Source organism: Myotis myotis, unplaced genomic scaffold (assembly GCF_014108235.1).
Source record: "Myotis myotis isolate mMyoMyo1 unplaced genomic scaffold, mMyoMyo1.p scaffold_m19_p_36, whole genome shotgun sequence".
Taxonomy (NCBI): domain Eukaryota; kingdom Metazoa; phylum Chordata; class Mammalia; order Chiroptera; family Vespertilionidae; genus Myotis; species Myotis myotis.
In genome coordinates this window covers 545,227-562,078 of record NW_023416342.1, presented here as the reverse complement: position 1 = coordinate 562,078, position 16,852 = coordinate 545,227, and positions in this window count along the sequence as shown.

Genomic DNA, 16,852 nt, shown 5'->3' with positions numbered 1-16,852 from the left:
GACAGGGTGCCAAGGGATGCCATCAAAATGGTGCCAGTTTCCCTGGTTACAGATTAGCACCCAAATAAAAATACTCACGTGGGGGGTCATTATAGTGACACGGTGCTTGGAAAATGCTTTTTTTTTGCGCGGGGGCGGGGGGGGCGGTCTTTTTTTAGGTTTGATTCTCATAAAGGACTCTGGTGCCAGCTACTGGAAGAAGGAAAAGCAGAAGGGGCAGAGCGAGGGCAGGCAGCACCCCAGGCCCCCGTGGGCCCCGAGGTGAGTAGGGGGTGCCGTGCCACTCGGTGAGCAAGACCCCGATGAGGACGCGAGCGGCTGCCTAGACGGGCGGCCCTAAGAGCTACAGGACGCCCGCTGCGCGCACCAGGCGGCTTGCTGTGGTTTCCCAGCGGGTGGCCCTGTCGGGCAGGAATAGAGGACAACAGGACTCCCTCCCGTTCCGAATCAGAACAAAGAAGTCAGCACCTCGTCCCGGACAGAAATGTCAGCGCGAAGAACGTGACCTGAATCCCAGGCGGGAAGCGTACCAGCGGGGCATGGAAAACAGGGCCAGAGGTCCTTCCCTCACTGAGTCACTCTGCCGCCGGGCGCGTGGCTGCGTAACAGCGGTCACCAGGGCACCAGGCTCTGACGGGTTACGAGGCCACGGCCCCGGGCCAGTGTGGAAAGCTGCCGCAGGCCAGTCCACGGCTGGCCGACCGACCCTCAGTGTCGGGGGCTCCAGCCACTCCCCGGGGATGGAGAGGAGAGACGGAGCCCGGAGTCTCCCTGCTGACGGGCCAGGGTTCCCACGGGGGCAGCAGCAGCCGCTGGCGCGCAGGGCTCCAGGCGCAGAGGGCACAATGCGGAGGGAGCCATCTCGAGAGAACACGTGGGAGCCTCGGAAACTCACTGTCCCCGAGCCCCGCTGCTCCCTGGACTCCAGGTCTGGCTGGGGCACGGGCAGGCCGCAGGCTCCCAGCGGGGCACAGCTCTCTCCGTGCTGGTCTGAGCGAGCCGGCGGGCCGATGGGCGGGGACAGGCCGGAACCAGGCCGAGGAGACAGACGGACACGCAGCCACACCAGGACGGGTCTCGCTCACCACCGGGAGCTCAGCATGGGCAGCGCTCAGCCCAGTGCCAGGGACCACGCTTCGTGCAACGCCCCCCCCACCCCCCCCCCGCAGCCCATGAAATTACCAGCACGGGGCGCGGCTTCCGTCCGGGGCATTAAAGCACCACGTGGGCATTAAAGGGAAGCCCGTGGCGGATGCAATAGAACCGTTTAAAGGTTGAGCCCACTAGACGCTCAGCACAGTGTCAGGTGCAGACGCAGATGCGGGACCCCTCACAGCAGCGCTGCCGGCCCTGGGGCGGCGGCCCCCCTCACCCCCCTCCCCCCTGAAGGCCAGGGCGCGCGCCCATTTCTGACCGTTTCCACGAGGAAGACGTTGTCCTGTGTGAAGCCGGGATTGTGCGACGCTTCCTGTCCGTCCTGTCTGTCCTGTCTGTCCTTGTCCATCTTGTCCATCCTGTCCATCCTGTCCGTCCTGTCCATCCTGTCCGTCCTGTCTGTCCTGTCCATCCTGTCCGTCCTCGGCGACCGTCCACACACCAGGTCCCTGTGTTGCCCATCCGCCGCCGCATTCCCGGCTCAGCACGCGCTGACCGGGCTGGGCCGGTGTTTGCAGGAGCCTCACCAGGCCTCTCAGCGCCCCCTCCCACGAGATGTCAAAGTAAAGGATGCCGACAAGGAGGCTTCCGGACAGACTGGCCGAGCGAGCTCTCTCCGAGCTTGGGATGATGGTCACAGAGCAGAACAGTAAACCGCCAGTGGTTTCCAGCCACTCACGCTGGTAATTCTAACATTTAATTCTGTGCTGTCACACACACCACGCTTCCTAGGAAAATTCTTCCCGCGTGGGAGGTGTGTGCGTGGGTGGGTGGGGGGGGGGGTGCTGAAGAGCGGCCCCTGGTCGATCTCGTGCTAAATGCATGTGCATCGTGCAGGTGGCAGGTGCTCGCTGAGGGCCGGCAGCGGGGCGCAGGGGTGCGCCTCAGAGTGGGTGACGTTTGCTGTAATAAACTGTAAAACAGAATGCACTTCTCCCCCGCCCCCACCCCCCACCCCCCTACCCCTGGGGAGCAGAGCCTTCCTGTCGGGCTACTGCCAAGACCACAACTTGGAGCTGTCCCGGCTGCTGCACCGGCTCGGGCTGCCCCTGCCGGCCTGGCTGCGCCAAGAGCTGCGAAGGCCAGGTAGCGCCCGCGGGCACCGGGCCAGGCACCTTCCCAAAGCTTCCAGGAGCCACGGACAGGCTGTTTAAGCATGTGCCTCTCCACGGAGACGATGGAACCCAGTCCCCTCCCTGTGCTGGCAGGTGGGTGATGAGAAAGAAGCAGCACCCGTCACCCTGGGCCCAGGCCTTCCTCCTCGCCGACCCCTGAGCCCACGGGGCTGCTGAGCCAATGGCGTCAAACCCACAGGAGGCCCACCCGGTCCCCACTTCCCCTTCCTGCATCAGCCAGGACTGAGTGTGTGTCTGTAGGTGTCAGACGCTGTTGGCCTGGACAATGTCTTCTTACTCTGATTCTAGAAAGCGCCCTACAGCACAAGCAAGACAAGCCTCACACTGTAGCATCAAATGCCAGAGGCCGGACCCGTGAGAGATGCCGCCGGATACAAACCCACCAAAGTGCTTAGAAGGAGTCGTAAGTGACCGCGTGCGCGAGAGCAGGGTGGGAAAATGGTGAGCGAGCTTCGCCTGCGTCCGAGAACGGTAACTGCTACAGAAAAAAGACTAATTTTCAAACAGAGTCTAGTGCGTTCACGTAAAAACTAGCTCCTCTGCGGGGCGGCGGTGGGTGTACGGCGGCAGCGCCCTCGGACGCAGCTAGCAAACACCGACTTCTCTAGACCCGCGGGCAGCACGGCCTGACCGAGTCCTCCCCGGGAAGCGCTGGTCTGAGGGTGGAGGCGGACACTGGTTCTGCGGAAACCTGGGCCCGAATGGGAGGGAAGGTCGGCTCCGGACACACACGGGCATTTCAATGGGAACCACTTTTAAAAACCTTCCTCAGCACGAAAGCTAGTCCATGAAACCTGGATGCTACCTGAGGTCATTTACACTTAAACTAGAGAAACGACATGTGATTAGACAGCTCAGAAGGAACCTGCATAGCGTAGAGATGTACAACACAAAGCAAGCTAACATGTGGTTGTCACCCGATACTTGTGTCGACACGTTCAATACAAGGCTGGGAAAGCAAGCGGGCGGAGCCACGTCTCTGGGATATTCCCTGCGTCGCTCTGGGGAGGGCATTTATGGGTCATAAACCAAATTAGATGAAGTACAAAGATGAGCCAGGCGCAGTTCCTAAAACACATGAACACTTACATTTCAAATGATCGTATGAGTAGCCAAGTATTCAAGAAAGAAAAGGATGCCATACGTATCGTCCCGGGCTTATATTTACTTAATTTTTAAAATGCGCACTCCCCATAAAAAATTCAGGTAGTAAGTAGATTCCCTGCCGCGGTTACGAAAGCTTTTATAAAATGTTATCAAAAATATGATTAGGAAAAACATGTATGTGCAAGGCCAAATCTATAGCCCACACATTTTTATTGTTGTGTGTGAAACTGTTATCAATTATTCACTAATTAGAAAATAATTTTTAAGATCCTACTTATTATAAATTTTTCAAACTATATGATAGTTATGAATGAACTAGAGACCTGGTGCATGAAATTCATACATGGGTAGGTCCCTAGGCCTGGCCAGAGATCAGGGCCGATCTGTGGGGTGACTGGCAGGGCTATGGGGGTCCCCCACTGGCACCGGCCTTGGCTGTCCTGACACCACCCACTCGCTGGCCCCGCCCCCCCCCCACCACCTCCAGTCACCTCCCTCTGCAGGGCGACTGGCAGAGCAATCAGGGGGACCCCTGCTGGCACCAGCCTTAGCTGGCCTGGGGCCTGAGAGCTGGGGGCAGCTCCTGCATTGAGTGTCTGCCCCCTGGTGGTCAGTGCGTGTCATAGTGACTGGTCGTTCCACCGGTCATTCCGCCATTGGGTCAATTTGCATATTAGGCTTTTATTATATAGGAATGTCTCTTAAAGTTGTATGTCCCCAAATAATACACGAATTTTTAAATGAACAAGCTATTAGCAGACAAAATTGGCAGAAGGGTCAGCTTTGAAGACCCTTGGCCGTAAGAGTGAAATCAGAGTCATTTGGACAACGGGGTGGGGGGGGGGGGAATGGGCCACCAGGCCTCCTGCTGCCTTCCCCGCTGGAGGGAGAAGGATGCAGTCCACCTAGGAGGCCTGGCCAGGGACCAACATGGTGAGGCCGGCCAGCAGTCACATACACCCGCATGTTTTCACCCGGGCATGTCTACTGATCAAAGAAAGACGACACGAATAGAACACGGACACACTGATGTTTTAATGACGAGAGGTGCATTGAAGCTTCTGGAAGAGCTGCTCCGGGCATGGCTTTGCCCAGGTAAAAGGGGTCAGCTGATCAGCCCAGCCTTTCAGGTAAAGGCTGAGCACCTGCCTGTGTCATGAGAGAAGGAGAAGGAGGAGGAGCGCAGGCCACCATGTCCTCGCTCACAGCGCCGGGCCGCCACCGGGAGCGGGAAGCCTGGGCGAGGAGGTGGCCACGTGGATCGGAAACGGACAGCCGTGCGGGGGTCCCCAGGGAGACGTAGGGCGTTTGCCTTTCACGCTGACACTCGGTGAGACCCGGGGCTTCGGGTCCAGCAGCCGCAGGCGGCTCCGTGGGGCCCTGGGGGGAGAGACCCGCGGCGGGACCCCCAGACCCGGGAGGTGAGGCGCTTCCTCCCCAGACGCCGCGCTGCCCCACGGGCTCCGAGCTCTCCACGCGCTCGCTGGTCTCTCGTGTTAAAACTCTGGGAAAGGGGGTGGGAGTGAGACATTCAGCACGTTTCCCACCAACCTCTCCCCTCCGCCCCCTGCCCTCCGGACATCAGACACTCCGGGCGCCCCCCGACTGGGTGCCCCCCCACCCCCCGAGTTCTCCATCTGGAACACGTCTCCCTGACTTCAGCGCGTGCTGTTCAACACACCGGCCTGCCAGGCCCTGGCTTTGACGACGCCATCGCGCCCTTTCCCGAGAGGGCGGCCCTGCCGGTTCCCGGAGATGGTTCAGCCGAAGGCTCACCAATGAGAGGCACCAGCTGCTCAGTCGTTCGTGGGGAGGGGTCCCTCATTTCAAACTGCACCCCACAGCTGAGCTCTGGCCCTCAGAGCTGAGTCCACTCAGCTCCCGCCTGCAACACTGCCGCTGCCTTCTTCCAGCCCACCCCACGCCCCCCACAAGCACCCCCACGTATGCACCCCCCCACACACTCCCATGCACACATGCATCCCCCACACATGCATCCCCCATGCACTCACACACACCTGTGCACACATGCACCCACCACGCGTGCACCCCACACACACACCCATGCACACATGCATCCCCCATGCACTCACTCCCCATGCATGCTACGTACATACCCCACACACACCTACCTCCCATGCATGCACACAGCCCCATGCATGCACCCCCCATGCATACACATATTCCCATGCACGCACACCCCACACACGCACGCACACACACCCCAAATAGCCGGCAGGCGTGGGGAGGGCAGTGGATGCTAGTGGGGGATAGTCCTAGGAAAGGACTGTGTTGGTTTGAAATGTTTCCCTCCTCTCACTCACTACCTACGAGCAGACTCTTCTAGCTCATATGGCCCAGCCATGGGTCCCAGCGGTGAGGATGGAAACGCAAGACAGTGTGACATGACCCCTCCCCCTGAAAGCCTGGGCCCCTCCGGAGCAAGCTCTGCCCTGCGGCCACTTCCCCACCCGGCGCTGCTGCTGGTTCTTGCCTTTCATGGTCCCCGGTTGGGCGTGTGTACGAGTTCTCTGGCCAGGCCTGTGTGGCTCAGTGGCTGACGTGAACCCATGAACCAGGAGGTCACGCTTGGATTTCCAGTCAAACCACAGGCCCAGGTTGCAGGCTGCATCCCCAGTGGGGAGTACAGGAGGCAGCCAATTGATGATTTTCATTATTGATATTTGTATTTTTTTAAATATGTTTTTATTGATTTCAGAGAGGAAGGGAGAGGGGAGAGAGAGAGAGAAACATCAATGATGAGAGAGAATCACTGATCGGCTGCCTCCTGCAGGCCCCACACTGGGGACCAAGCCCACAACCCGGGCCTGTGCCCTCACCGATAATCAAACCATGACCTCCTGGTTCCTAGGTCAACACTCAGCCCCTGAGCCACTGCGGCCGGGCTATCATCATTGATGCTTCTATATCTCTCTCCCTCTCCCTTCTTCTGTCTGAAATCAATAAAAACATTTTTGTAAGGAGTTATTTGTATGGTCAGTGCTCTTAACAAAAGCCACAAAGGATTATTCACTTAGTCTTTAGTGCATGAAATTCTGTAACCTCCCCTTGCACCTTCTATCAGCCCTGCAGCTCTCTTAATCATTGAGGTTTTATCGTTCCTCAGTCTCATCCCCAAACGTTACAAACACAAAGTGAACACACGCCTGAGACTGGAAACAGCCGTATCGTCACCACCGACCTTCGAGGGTCCTTAGAGAAGAGGAACGAACTGAAAAGTGTAAGAATTTAGGAAAGACGTTCGCTTGCCAGATCCAGGTCAGATACTCCATCTGCTCAGCGATCCCTCTCGGGGACGTCCGAGCAAAGCTCACAGACTCCGCACTCGCAGCACAAGGCCTCCGAGACCCTGTCGGGAGGAGCGCGTCCGCCCCGGCGCGTCGCACAGAAACCCGCGCTGGACTGAGGGGAACGGGAACCAGTCCCAAAGCTCGTGGGCCTGCGACGAGCCTCCCGGGAGAGCGGCTCCGCGGGCGGGCGGCCGGTAATGCGGGATAAAGTGGGTGCGGGAGACGCTCTCTTTCCATCGGTGCCTGGGGTGGGGGCCAGAGCTTGCTCTGACATGTCATGCGTGATGCACACAGCGGGCCGAGAGGAATGGCTTTCTTTTCTCCATTCGGTAAATAATCTTCTGGGTCTGAATGTTTCCTGTGTCGCCCGCTTTGAACAGGAGTGCCAGCTCGCCAGGCCATGCACGCGCAGGGTGTTGGCGTATCTTTTCAGAACTTAATTTGTGTCCCTCAAAGCACAAAAAAAGCAAACAAACAAAACTGCTAAAGGCACACAAAACACGCACGCACTATCAAAAAATAAAGTTTACTTCACTTTCAGATGAATAAACTGACAAACTTGAAGATTGTCATTTTAAAAAACAATGAAAAGCTATGAAAACACAATATTAACAAATCCCCAGTCCCCCCGTGATCAGCTTGATGCACATGTTGCTTCTCCGAAGTCAGTGGCAGGGTGTCCCCGGGACAGCTGGGGTGACCAAGGGCACAGGGTGGCCCGCGGCCCAGGATCGGCTCCCTGATCCCCTCCGCGTAGCTCGCTCTTTCTCTGGGGGCTCAAAAACCCGTCTGTCGATGGAAAAAGCCAAACATAACCCTTGGTAACTGCCTTTCCCCTTTTATCAGCAGTTATTGCGACACTGGACTCTCCCGCCCCCCATGGTCTGCCCAGGGTAAGCCGCCCCCCACTCCTCCCCCGCCGTGGTGGAAACGTTGGAAACAGAGGTTGGGCCTGAGTGGCTGGACCCCTCCTCCCTCCCTGCTCTCCGGGGACCACCCTGGCCTGCTTTGGGCCCCTGGTAGAGTCAGCAGAAACCTGCGTTCAAGGACAGTGGGTAAAGCCACAGGCATAACCAACAGAGCTAGACACGAACCTAGAAGTACAAGTGCCTGCTCCAACACGAGGAGGATGAGCAAGCGTGGGCATGAGGAAGGTGACGGAAACACCTCATCCTTCGTGTGGGAGCCAAGGGCTCTGCTTCAAGTCGACAGACCCAGGAACCCGGTGAGAGAAGCTGGGCTGTGGAGGTCACCCTCACACCCAAACAGAGGCGGTGAGCGATAAACGGGACTCGAGCGCGGGACCAGAGAGAAACATTTGCATTTGTATTTCCAAGTGCATGTACTACTTTTTAATTTTTTTATTTTTATTGCTCTTAGGGAAGGACGAGAGGGAGAGAGAGAGAAACATCAATGGGAAAGAGAAGCACTGATGGTTGCTTCCTGTACGCACCCTGACCAGGAATCAAACCTGAATCCTAGCCTTAGCCGGTGTGGCTCATGGATAGAGCGATGGCCTGCGGACTGAAGGGTCCCTGGTTCGATTCCGGTCAAGGACACATGCCTGAGTTGTGGGCTCGATCCCCAGTAGGGGGCATGCAAGAGGCAGCCAATCCATGATTCTCTCTCATCATTGATGTTTCTATCCCTCCCTCTCTGAAATCAATAAAAATATATTTTAAAAAAGCAAAAACCTAGGTATGTGCCCTGACCAGAAACTGAGCCCGCCGTCTTGTGGTGTTCGGGACGATGCTCCAACCCACTGAGCCACACCGACCAGGGCCATGTACCACTCTTACAACCAACACACCAACGGTAACTTATCCCTTACAACATATACGTCTGATGTTCATGACGGCCCGTGTCCAGTCTGGTGGGGAGATCACAGACAGAGATCTCAGCACCAGGTGACCTTAGCATCAGCAGCTGGACGTCAGCCGTGAGAGGAGCCGTGAGAGGACCCACCTGTTGCGTGGGCAGCCTCCCGCCAGAGCCTTCGTGCGCACTGCAGGGCGTTGGTGCTCCAAGTGTCGTCTGTGGGCCCTGGCAGCCCACGTCCCCTTCAGGGGGCTTCGAGGTCAAAACAATTTTGCATCCCTTTGTCACTGCGTTGACTTCCACTGACTTTGCAACAGCAATGAGGGGCCCACAGGAGCCTGAGCCAGCACTGCAGCCACGGGTTCCTCACCAACACACTCAGGACCCAGTCAGCTCACCGGGGACACTGGTATTGAATTAAAGCCCGTCCTGCTCACGTCCCCTGGCAGGCGTGGCGGACGCCCGCACACTTCTGCACCTGCTGCCAGGGCAGTCGCCTCAAGAAAAAGCCCTCAAGCGACTGTGTGGGTTGCAAACCGAACGAGTGAGCGGCTTTGTAGCTTTACAATTCGTACCCAATCGACTTAAACCGGAGCAAACCTGGCTGCTCCGTGCGTGGGCCATCGTTTCTTCGTGGAAGTGACTGGCAGAGAACCCTGGTCATTCGGACTTGAGCAACTGCCAGACATTTTTGGAAAATGAACCAAGTGCGCGTGTCACGTCGAGACAAACAATTGGCAGTACTTGTTGCCAAAGATAAAATGTGAGCGTTCGAGGGAACATGAGAATCCTGCAGGCCTCCACCCGCTCCCGGCAGCCTCGCGCGGCCTCAGAGGCACTGGGACACTCTCTGAGGAGATGGATCGACGGTGACACGTAGGACCCACTGGCACAGGATGAAATGTGTCAGAGGGGGCACATCTGCATGGCCCAGTGGCCCGCATTCTCCGAAGGACCAGTGCAGGAGGCTACAAAATAACTGCACCGAGTACAGTCGCTCTACTGGGGAGCGGTCCATCCTTAGGGCGAGAGGAACTCTCGGCTTTTAAAAGAGCGGAGTATGAAAGGGCCATTGCCACGGTTTCAGATGCCACGTGACAGACGCCCTCTAGGGAAATGCCGCGCGTCACGGTTTCCTGTCGTATCCAAGGGAAACAGCCACGGCTTCCCAAAGGGCCACAGATAGACACGTCCCTTCCCCAAATACGCATCTCTGTGCGGTCACATTTCCTTCATATACTTCAACAAAGACAACGCTTCGAAACAGACCGAGTGAAACGTAGCTATCAGACGCCAGCTGTCTTCTGTTGAGCCACGCGTTAATGAGACTGGCAAAAGGCAACACGATGGCACTCTCCTCACTAATTTTTGTTTTGGAAAACATAGTTATTTTTCATTAAAAGTGAAGTATTATAATGACTTGCTCCTATTACTTTTAAATCACTTGATCTTTTTAATGCCTCGATTTGAATGTCTAATGCAGTGAGCACTGCACACGCCTGTAGGGCCCTTGTAACCCTTCAGTTTTTTTGTGTGTTTTTTTTTAAATATATTTTATTGATTTCTTACAGAGAGGAAGGGAGAGAGATAGAGAGTTAGAAACATCGGTGAGAGAAACATCGATCAGCTGCCTGCTGCACACTCCCCACCGGGGATGTGCCCACAACCACGGTACATGCCCTTGGCCGGAATCGAACCTGGGATCCTTGAGTCCGCAGGCCGACGCTCTATCCACTGAGCCAAACCAGTTAGGGCACCCTCGTAACCCTTTTAAATGGAGGGCTCCTGGGACGGAGGGGGTGAGAGCCACGGCTCAGGCGATGCCAGTAACTTAAGTTCCAAGAGCCACGCTCCCACCGCAGGCAGCGGCACAGAACACAGGAAAGGGGCCTCTGGGGCCGCAGGGGTGTGGGCCTCTGACCTCACGGGCTCTGGCCGTCGGGAGGAGGAGCCCAGAGGCCGCTCGGTTCGTCCGGGGGGCGAGGACAGACCACGGCTGAGGCCCAGGCGTCTCCGTCTCCGTTACCAATCCTTCCCTCAGAGCCTTGAGCTGCACTTGAGGCCCTGGCCCCGCCCCCTCTGTCTGCCGCAGGTGGACTGGCACCCTTGCCGACTCTCTCAGAGCCCCAGCTCCCACAGATGTGCACAGCGCTCACTCCTGCGACCTATTTGGCTCTTTGCTCAAATGTCATCTTTTTAAAAGTCCAACACCAACACCCCGACATGAAAACGCAGCCTTTCCCCCTGCCCTGCACTCCGGGTTCCTGTCGCCTGACCCTTTTTTCACTGTATCCTATAACATTATAACTAACTCCATAATCCGCTGACGCCGTTACCTCTGTGGCCTCCTACGCAAATAAGCTGCTTCTGTTTGTATTTTTTATTATTATTATTTTTGTTGTTAATCCTCACCCGAGGATATTTTTTTCATTGATTTTTAGAGAGAGTGGAAGGGAGAGGAGGGAGGGAAGGAGGGAGGGAAGGAGGGACAAAAGAGACACAGAGAGAAAGAGAGACAGACAGACACATCAACATGAGAAAGACACATCAATTGGTTGCTTCCGAACTCGACCAAGGCCAGGGATCAAACCCGAAACCCTTTAGTGCAGCGGTTCTCAACCTGTGGGTCGCGACCCCTTTGGTGGTCGAACGACCCTTTCACAGGGGTCGCCTAAGACCAGCCTGCAGATCAGATATTTACATGACGATTCATAACAGTAGCAACATGACAGTGATGAAGTAGCAACGAAAACGATTTTATGGTTGGGTCACAACATGAGGAACTGTATTTAAAGGGCCAGAAGGTTGAGAACCACTGCTCTAGTGTAAGAGACAACACTCTGGCTGAGCTAAAATTTGTGTTTTATGTTTGTTTGTTTTTTTGTCTTTCAACTTTAATAGATCATTTTGAAAGCTTTGGGAGAAATAAGTTTTAATTGAATTTATTGGGTTGAAATCTGTTAATAAAATTGTACAGGTTCCGGGTATACAAATCTTACATCATCTGTATATTGTATTGTGTGTTTGTCCGCCAAGTCGAGTCTCCTCCTCAAATAAGCTTCTTGAACGCAGGTGTACTTGTCTGTTTCTCTCATCGATGTCCCCTCACATCGATGTGCCTCGTCTCTGACACATAACAGGTGCTCAGTAAATACTTGTTGAATGAATGAACTGATTTAGCAAAAAATAATGGGGAAGGAAAAAGGGCAAAGGATAAAAGTGTTAACATTGCATATTTTCTACACTTAAGTATCAGAAAAAGTGTAATTTTTTTAAATCAATAGATTTAATTAACAAAGATATATATTTCCCCAATCACGCAAAGACTTACAACTCTATCTTTCTTCTAAGTAACAAGAAACAAATTCAGACTTCAAATAATCGTGTACTCCTGATAAAGAATTAAAATTAGCAAAATAATTGTAAATGTAAGACAAAAAAATACACACACACAAAACCCCACCTGGCCTTTACAGAGAGCTCTCTACTTACGAGGAGATTCTTAGAAATTACCTACCAACAGCAGAGGGAGACATGCCAGCCTCCTTCGCAGACGGAGAAGCGGGCTTGGGAAGACGGACGCCGCTCACCAGGCTCATGGGAAGCAAAGTCAAGTCTGAGATCCGAGCCGAGTTCCATTCACCTTTTCCCCAAGACCCTCCTTCCTTCCAGGAGAGGTGACTGAGCCAGTGGGCGCATGTTAATCACAGAATTTCTCGGGGCTTCGATTTGCTCCTCAGGCCAATGGAGATAATGACAGGGATCCTCACACAGCTGCTGGGAGGAGGAATGTGCCATGAATGCCCAGAGAGGTGCCCACTAAGCCCCAGCTGTTGTCATTATCATCACGTCCTTGTGGCATCAGCCCATTTCCCACCAATTCCCTGCTCGGACCTCCTGGGCCATCGCTGCTCAGGGCCCTAAGGAAGGACGAGTGTCCGCATTTCCTAGTTGCTTTCATCAAACTGACTGAACTTCAGGGATTTCTTTCAGGACTGTTCGGATTTCTAAGGCACACTCTCCATTTACATAAATTACCATACAGATGGGAGGGTTTTAAATCAGAAGAATGTAAGAGTCACTTCTCTGGTCCTAATGTAACAGGACAAACCATGGGTCCGGCCGCCTGTCACCACCTGAGCCAATTCGGCAGAGACAGGGTTGGATCCTATGTGAGCGTTTATTCCAGTCCAGACGGCAGCGGGGGGAGCAGCAGGTCGCCCACAGACATCTGCTCTGCCCCCGCCCATAAGCAGCTGCTTATATTGGGAGAAGGATGAAGGAAAGTAGACAAAAGGGCAGTTTGCAGCTATGCAAAGGGGCTGGGGGTGACCTGGGGAAATAACCAGAGGGTGGGCCAGATGGGCAGCTACCAGGTGAGCAGGTGGAGATTTGCAAAGGCCTGTGGGTATGCAAAAGGGCTGGCGATTCTGGTTTCTGCAGCAAAGTTGGTCATCTTCCCACGATAACAGCTCCAAATGGGGAGGGTGGCTGCACCTCCAGGTGAGCCCCCAGGCCCAGAGGGCACCTCCCAGCCGGGTTAGAATGTGCTCTTTAATCAGAACAATGCAATCACGGCTAACAGGGCACGGTCCATATTTCTTACAATTCTAGCTGGTCCCCAACATTCTATTTCTGCCCCCTTTTACCAATTCTACTTGGTTTTCTATGCATTTACGTGGGTAGAATTAAGAAATAACTACTCAGACACCTTACATACTAAATTGAAGTATTCTCATCTGCCATTCAAAGTCTTTTATTTTCGTTTTAAAGTAAGAGAATGTTACTTCTAGGTGCAGCTCAAGCGTGTTTTTCAGAGAGGATCACATAGAAATTGATCACTACAGTCCTTACTGCCTCATGGGGGATATAAACCTCTGAGCCCGAGATTCAGGGCACTGAAAACCTGTTCCAATTATAAATATCGACTAACAGGAATCAGCTCCGAAGCTGGCCGCTAAATTTTCTGTGAAATGATTTCCATCATAAAATTTGAAATGTATTCTCACAGGAGGGGAAAAACAAAAAACTCAATTTAAAACTTTGGCAAAGACAGAGGTAAAGATGTGCCCAAGGTCAAAAAGCATTCGTCACGCCCTAACCGGTTTGGCTCAGTGGATGGAGGGATCAGCCTGCGGACTCAAAGGTCCCAAGTTCGATTCCAGTCAAGGGCATGTACCTTGGTTGTGGGCACATCCCCAGTGGGGGGGGGGGGGGGAGGGGAAGGGGTGCAGGAGGGAGCTGATCGATGTTTCTCTCTCATCGGTGTTTCTAACTCTCTATCCCTCTCCCTTCCTCTCTGTAAAACATCAATAAAATATGTTTTAAAAAGAAAACATTCGTCATGTTTGCTTTAATCTACTCCCTTGCAGTTCATTTTTCCTTTTCAACAAAGAGTGTGATTTCCCAGAATTCTTTCTTACTTTCATCAGCCCACTTCCCCGCTGGGCAAGGCAACTCCTCACTGAGTTTGCACCGCACAGCAAGCACTGCGCCGGGGGAGATGCAGGCACTGACGCCCTTGTCCTGGGGTGGACCGGGCAGAAGTGTCACATTCCCCAGCAGAACCCGTGGACTGTGGCACACCCCACCTCAAAAGCAGCGACTCAGGGAGGACTAGGTAATACTTTCAACAATCAAGATTTAAAATAAAAGAGGTCGAAAGTATCAACCTAAATACCTCAGATCAGGAGGCGCGTTAAACCTCTAATTGGCTACTTCAGTGTTTTAAAAACCTACATGTCAAGATCGCGTGCAACAAAGGTGTGTGGGGTCCCGATTTTATTAGATTCCTTTCCAGGAGCCGAAGGTTTTCAATACTCACGATGGATACTGGTCAGATGAAACCGGAGCCGAGATGTAGGCTGCTAGAACCATTATATATGCTGACTTTTTCAGGTTATTACCCACATGTTCATTTACAAAACATTCATGCACAATAATAAGTGAGCGTATTTAATTTTAAAACTTTAAACAGATCTAAATAATAGGGTAACATCGCCACCTAATGGCTTCATGAAAATTAGATGCTTCTAATTTTCATTCCATTTTTCTATATAAATATAAGCTTATATAATATAGATATTTATGCCCTAGCCGGTTTGGCTCAGTGGATAGAGCGTCGGCCTGCGGACTGAAGGGTCCCAGGTTTGATTCCGCTCAAGGGCACATACCCGGGTTGTGACTCGATCCCCAGTAGGGGGGAGTGCAGGAGGCACCTGATCAATGATTCTCTCTCATCATGGATGTTTCTATCTCTCTCTCCCTCTCCCTTCCTCTCTGAAATCAATAAAAATATTAAATAAATAAATAACTTCATTTTTAAAAATTAAAAAATATATAGATATTTATAATCCTTATAGATGGTGGATCAGAGGAATTTTGGATCTGAGTATTAGAGTAAATCATAAAACATTTATATTTACACTGAGTGGCCAGATTATTATGACCACCCCATCAGTACAATGAAGTGAATTAGTTATGCAAATTATAATGATAATAAAACCTTGAGAGTATTTGCTTAGGGAGTTTTCAATATTCAGTATTTTTGGAAGTGTCAATGAAGTACTGATGGGGTGGTCATAATAATCTGGCCAGTGTATATTATAGAGGAAAACAAAGAAACACAAGTAAAGAGAATTTTAGCAAGTTATCATTAAATTTTCAAATTATTTAATGTCTAGCATAAAAGCATTAAATATTTTATAAATATCAGTTTGTAAATACTCTAAAACAGTAATAAGACATGCTGTTTTAATGTAATATATTACTATATTAAGAATTAAATAAATAATATTTTACATAAAAGGTGTGCAAACCAAAACAAACAAAAAGGCCTCCGTAGCAAATAGATTAAACCAAAGGTTCAGGATCACAAATCCTCTGAGAAGAAATAGAAAGTCAAGCTTTTGCCCAGCCAGTGTGGCTCAGTGGTTGAGCATCAACCTATGAACCAGGAGATCACAGTTCAATTCCCAGTCAGGGTACATGACAGGTTGCTGGCTCTATCCCCAGTGGGGGGCGTGCAGGAGGCATCCAGTCAATGATTCTCTCATATCATTGATGTTTCTCTCTCCCTTCTTCTCTGAAATCAATAAAAAAATATTTTTAAAAAGTCAAGCTTTTGAGATGTTAAATATGTTTTAATATATATATATATCTTATTATTGATAATATTACAGATGTCTCTCATTTCTGCCCCTTCACTCCCCTTCTCCCAGCCCCTACCCTACACCCCCAGGTCTTCACCACACTATTGCCTGTGTCCATGGGTTATGCAGATCTATAATAATAAAAGTGTAATATGCTAATTAGACCAGACAGCTGAATGACCTTCTGATGTCCTTCCGGATGAAGCTGGGGCTGTGAGAGCCGACCACCTTGCAGGAATTTCATGCATCGGGCCTCTAGTTGGTATGTCAGCTCTTTGGTTTATCTCTTCTCGCCCCCAGCCCCACATTGAGGTGTGTCAGTCTGTTCCATGCCTCCTTGCTTCGGGTCTTATTTTGTTGGTCAGTTCATTTTGTTCATTAGATTCCACAGATAAGTGAGATCATGTGACATGTGTCTTGCTCAGTTTGGCTTCTTTCACTCAGCGTGATATCTAGTGAAATGAGAGGCCACCTCCCACCAACAAGAGCATTTTTCAGCCAAGCTGGGCCAACCCGGCCAGGTGACAAGGAGAAGCCGGGCCAACCCCCTCCAGGTGACATGGAGAAGCCAGCCAACCCTCTCCAGGTGACACGGAGAAGCCGGCAAACCCCCTCCAGGTGACATGGAGAAGCCGGCAAACCCCCTCCAGGTGACATGGAGCCATGACAGAACAACCGAACAACCGGTCGCTATGACGTGCACTGACCACCAGGGGATCACAGGACGCCTGGGCAGCTCCACTGTATGCTAAACCACACAAGGCTCAGCATGACTCTGGCTAAACTGCTCAATGAACGTATCCGTTAGGGTGTTTAATGGAGGCACTGACTGTAGAGCCCCAGCTCCACATTTCCTCTGACCCTCCGTGACCTCGAATCCACGGATCTTACATTTCCACGTCCCCTGCTCCCCTCAGGAGTTACCACCCTCCTCACTGGGTTAGAATCCATGGCCGCTCCTCGGACCTCGTCCCTCCCACAGCCCTTCCCCGCTCACTCTGCTCACTCTCCTGGCAAACCCCAGCCTTCGTTCATTCCACGTCTTCGCCGCCTGCACCCCTGCACCTGTGCGGCTGGGCTGGGTGTGCAGACAAGGCACAGTCCTGCTCCTTTTCAAACGGAAATGAACTCAAATTCATTACAAGACCCCACGCAGGCCCTGGCGTGGCCCAGG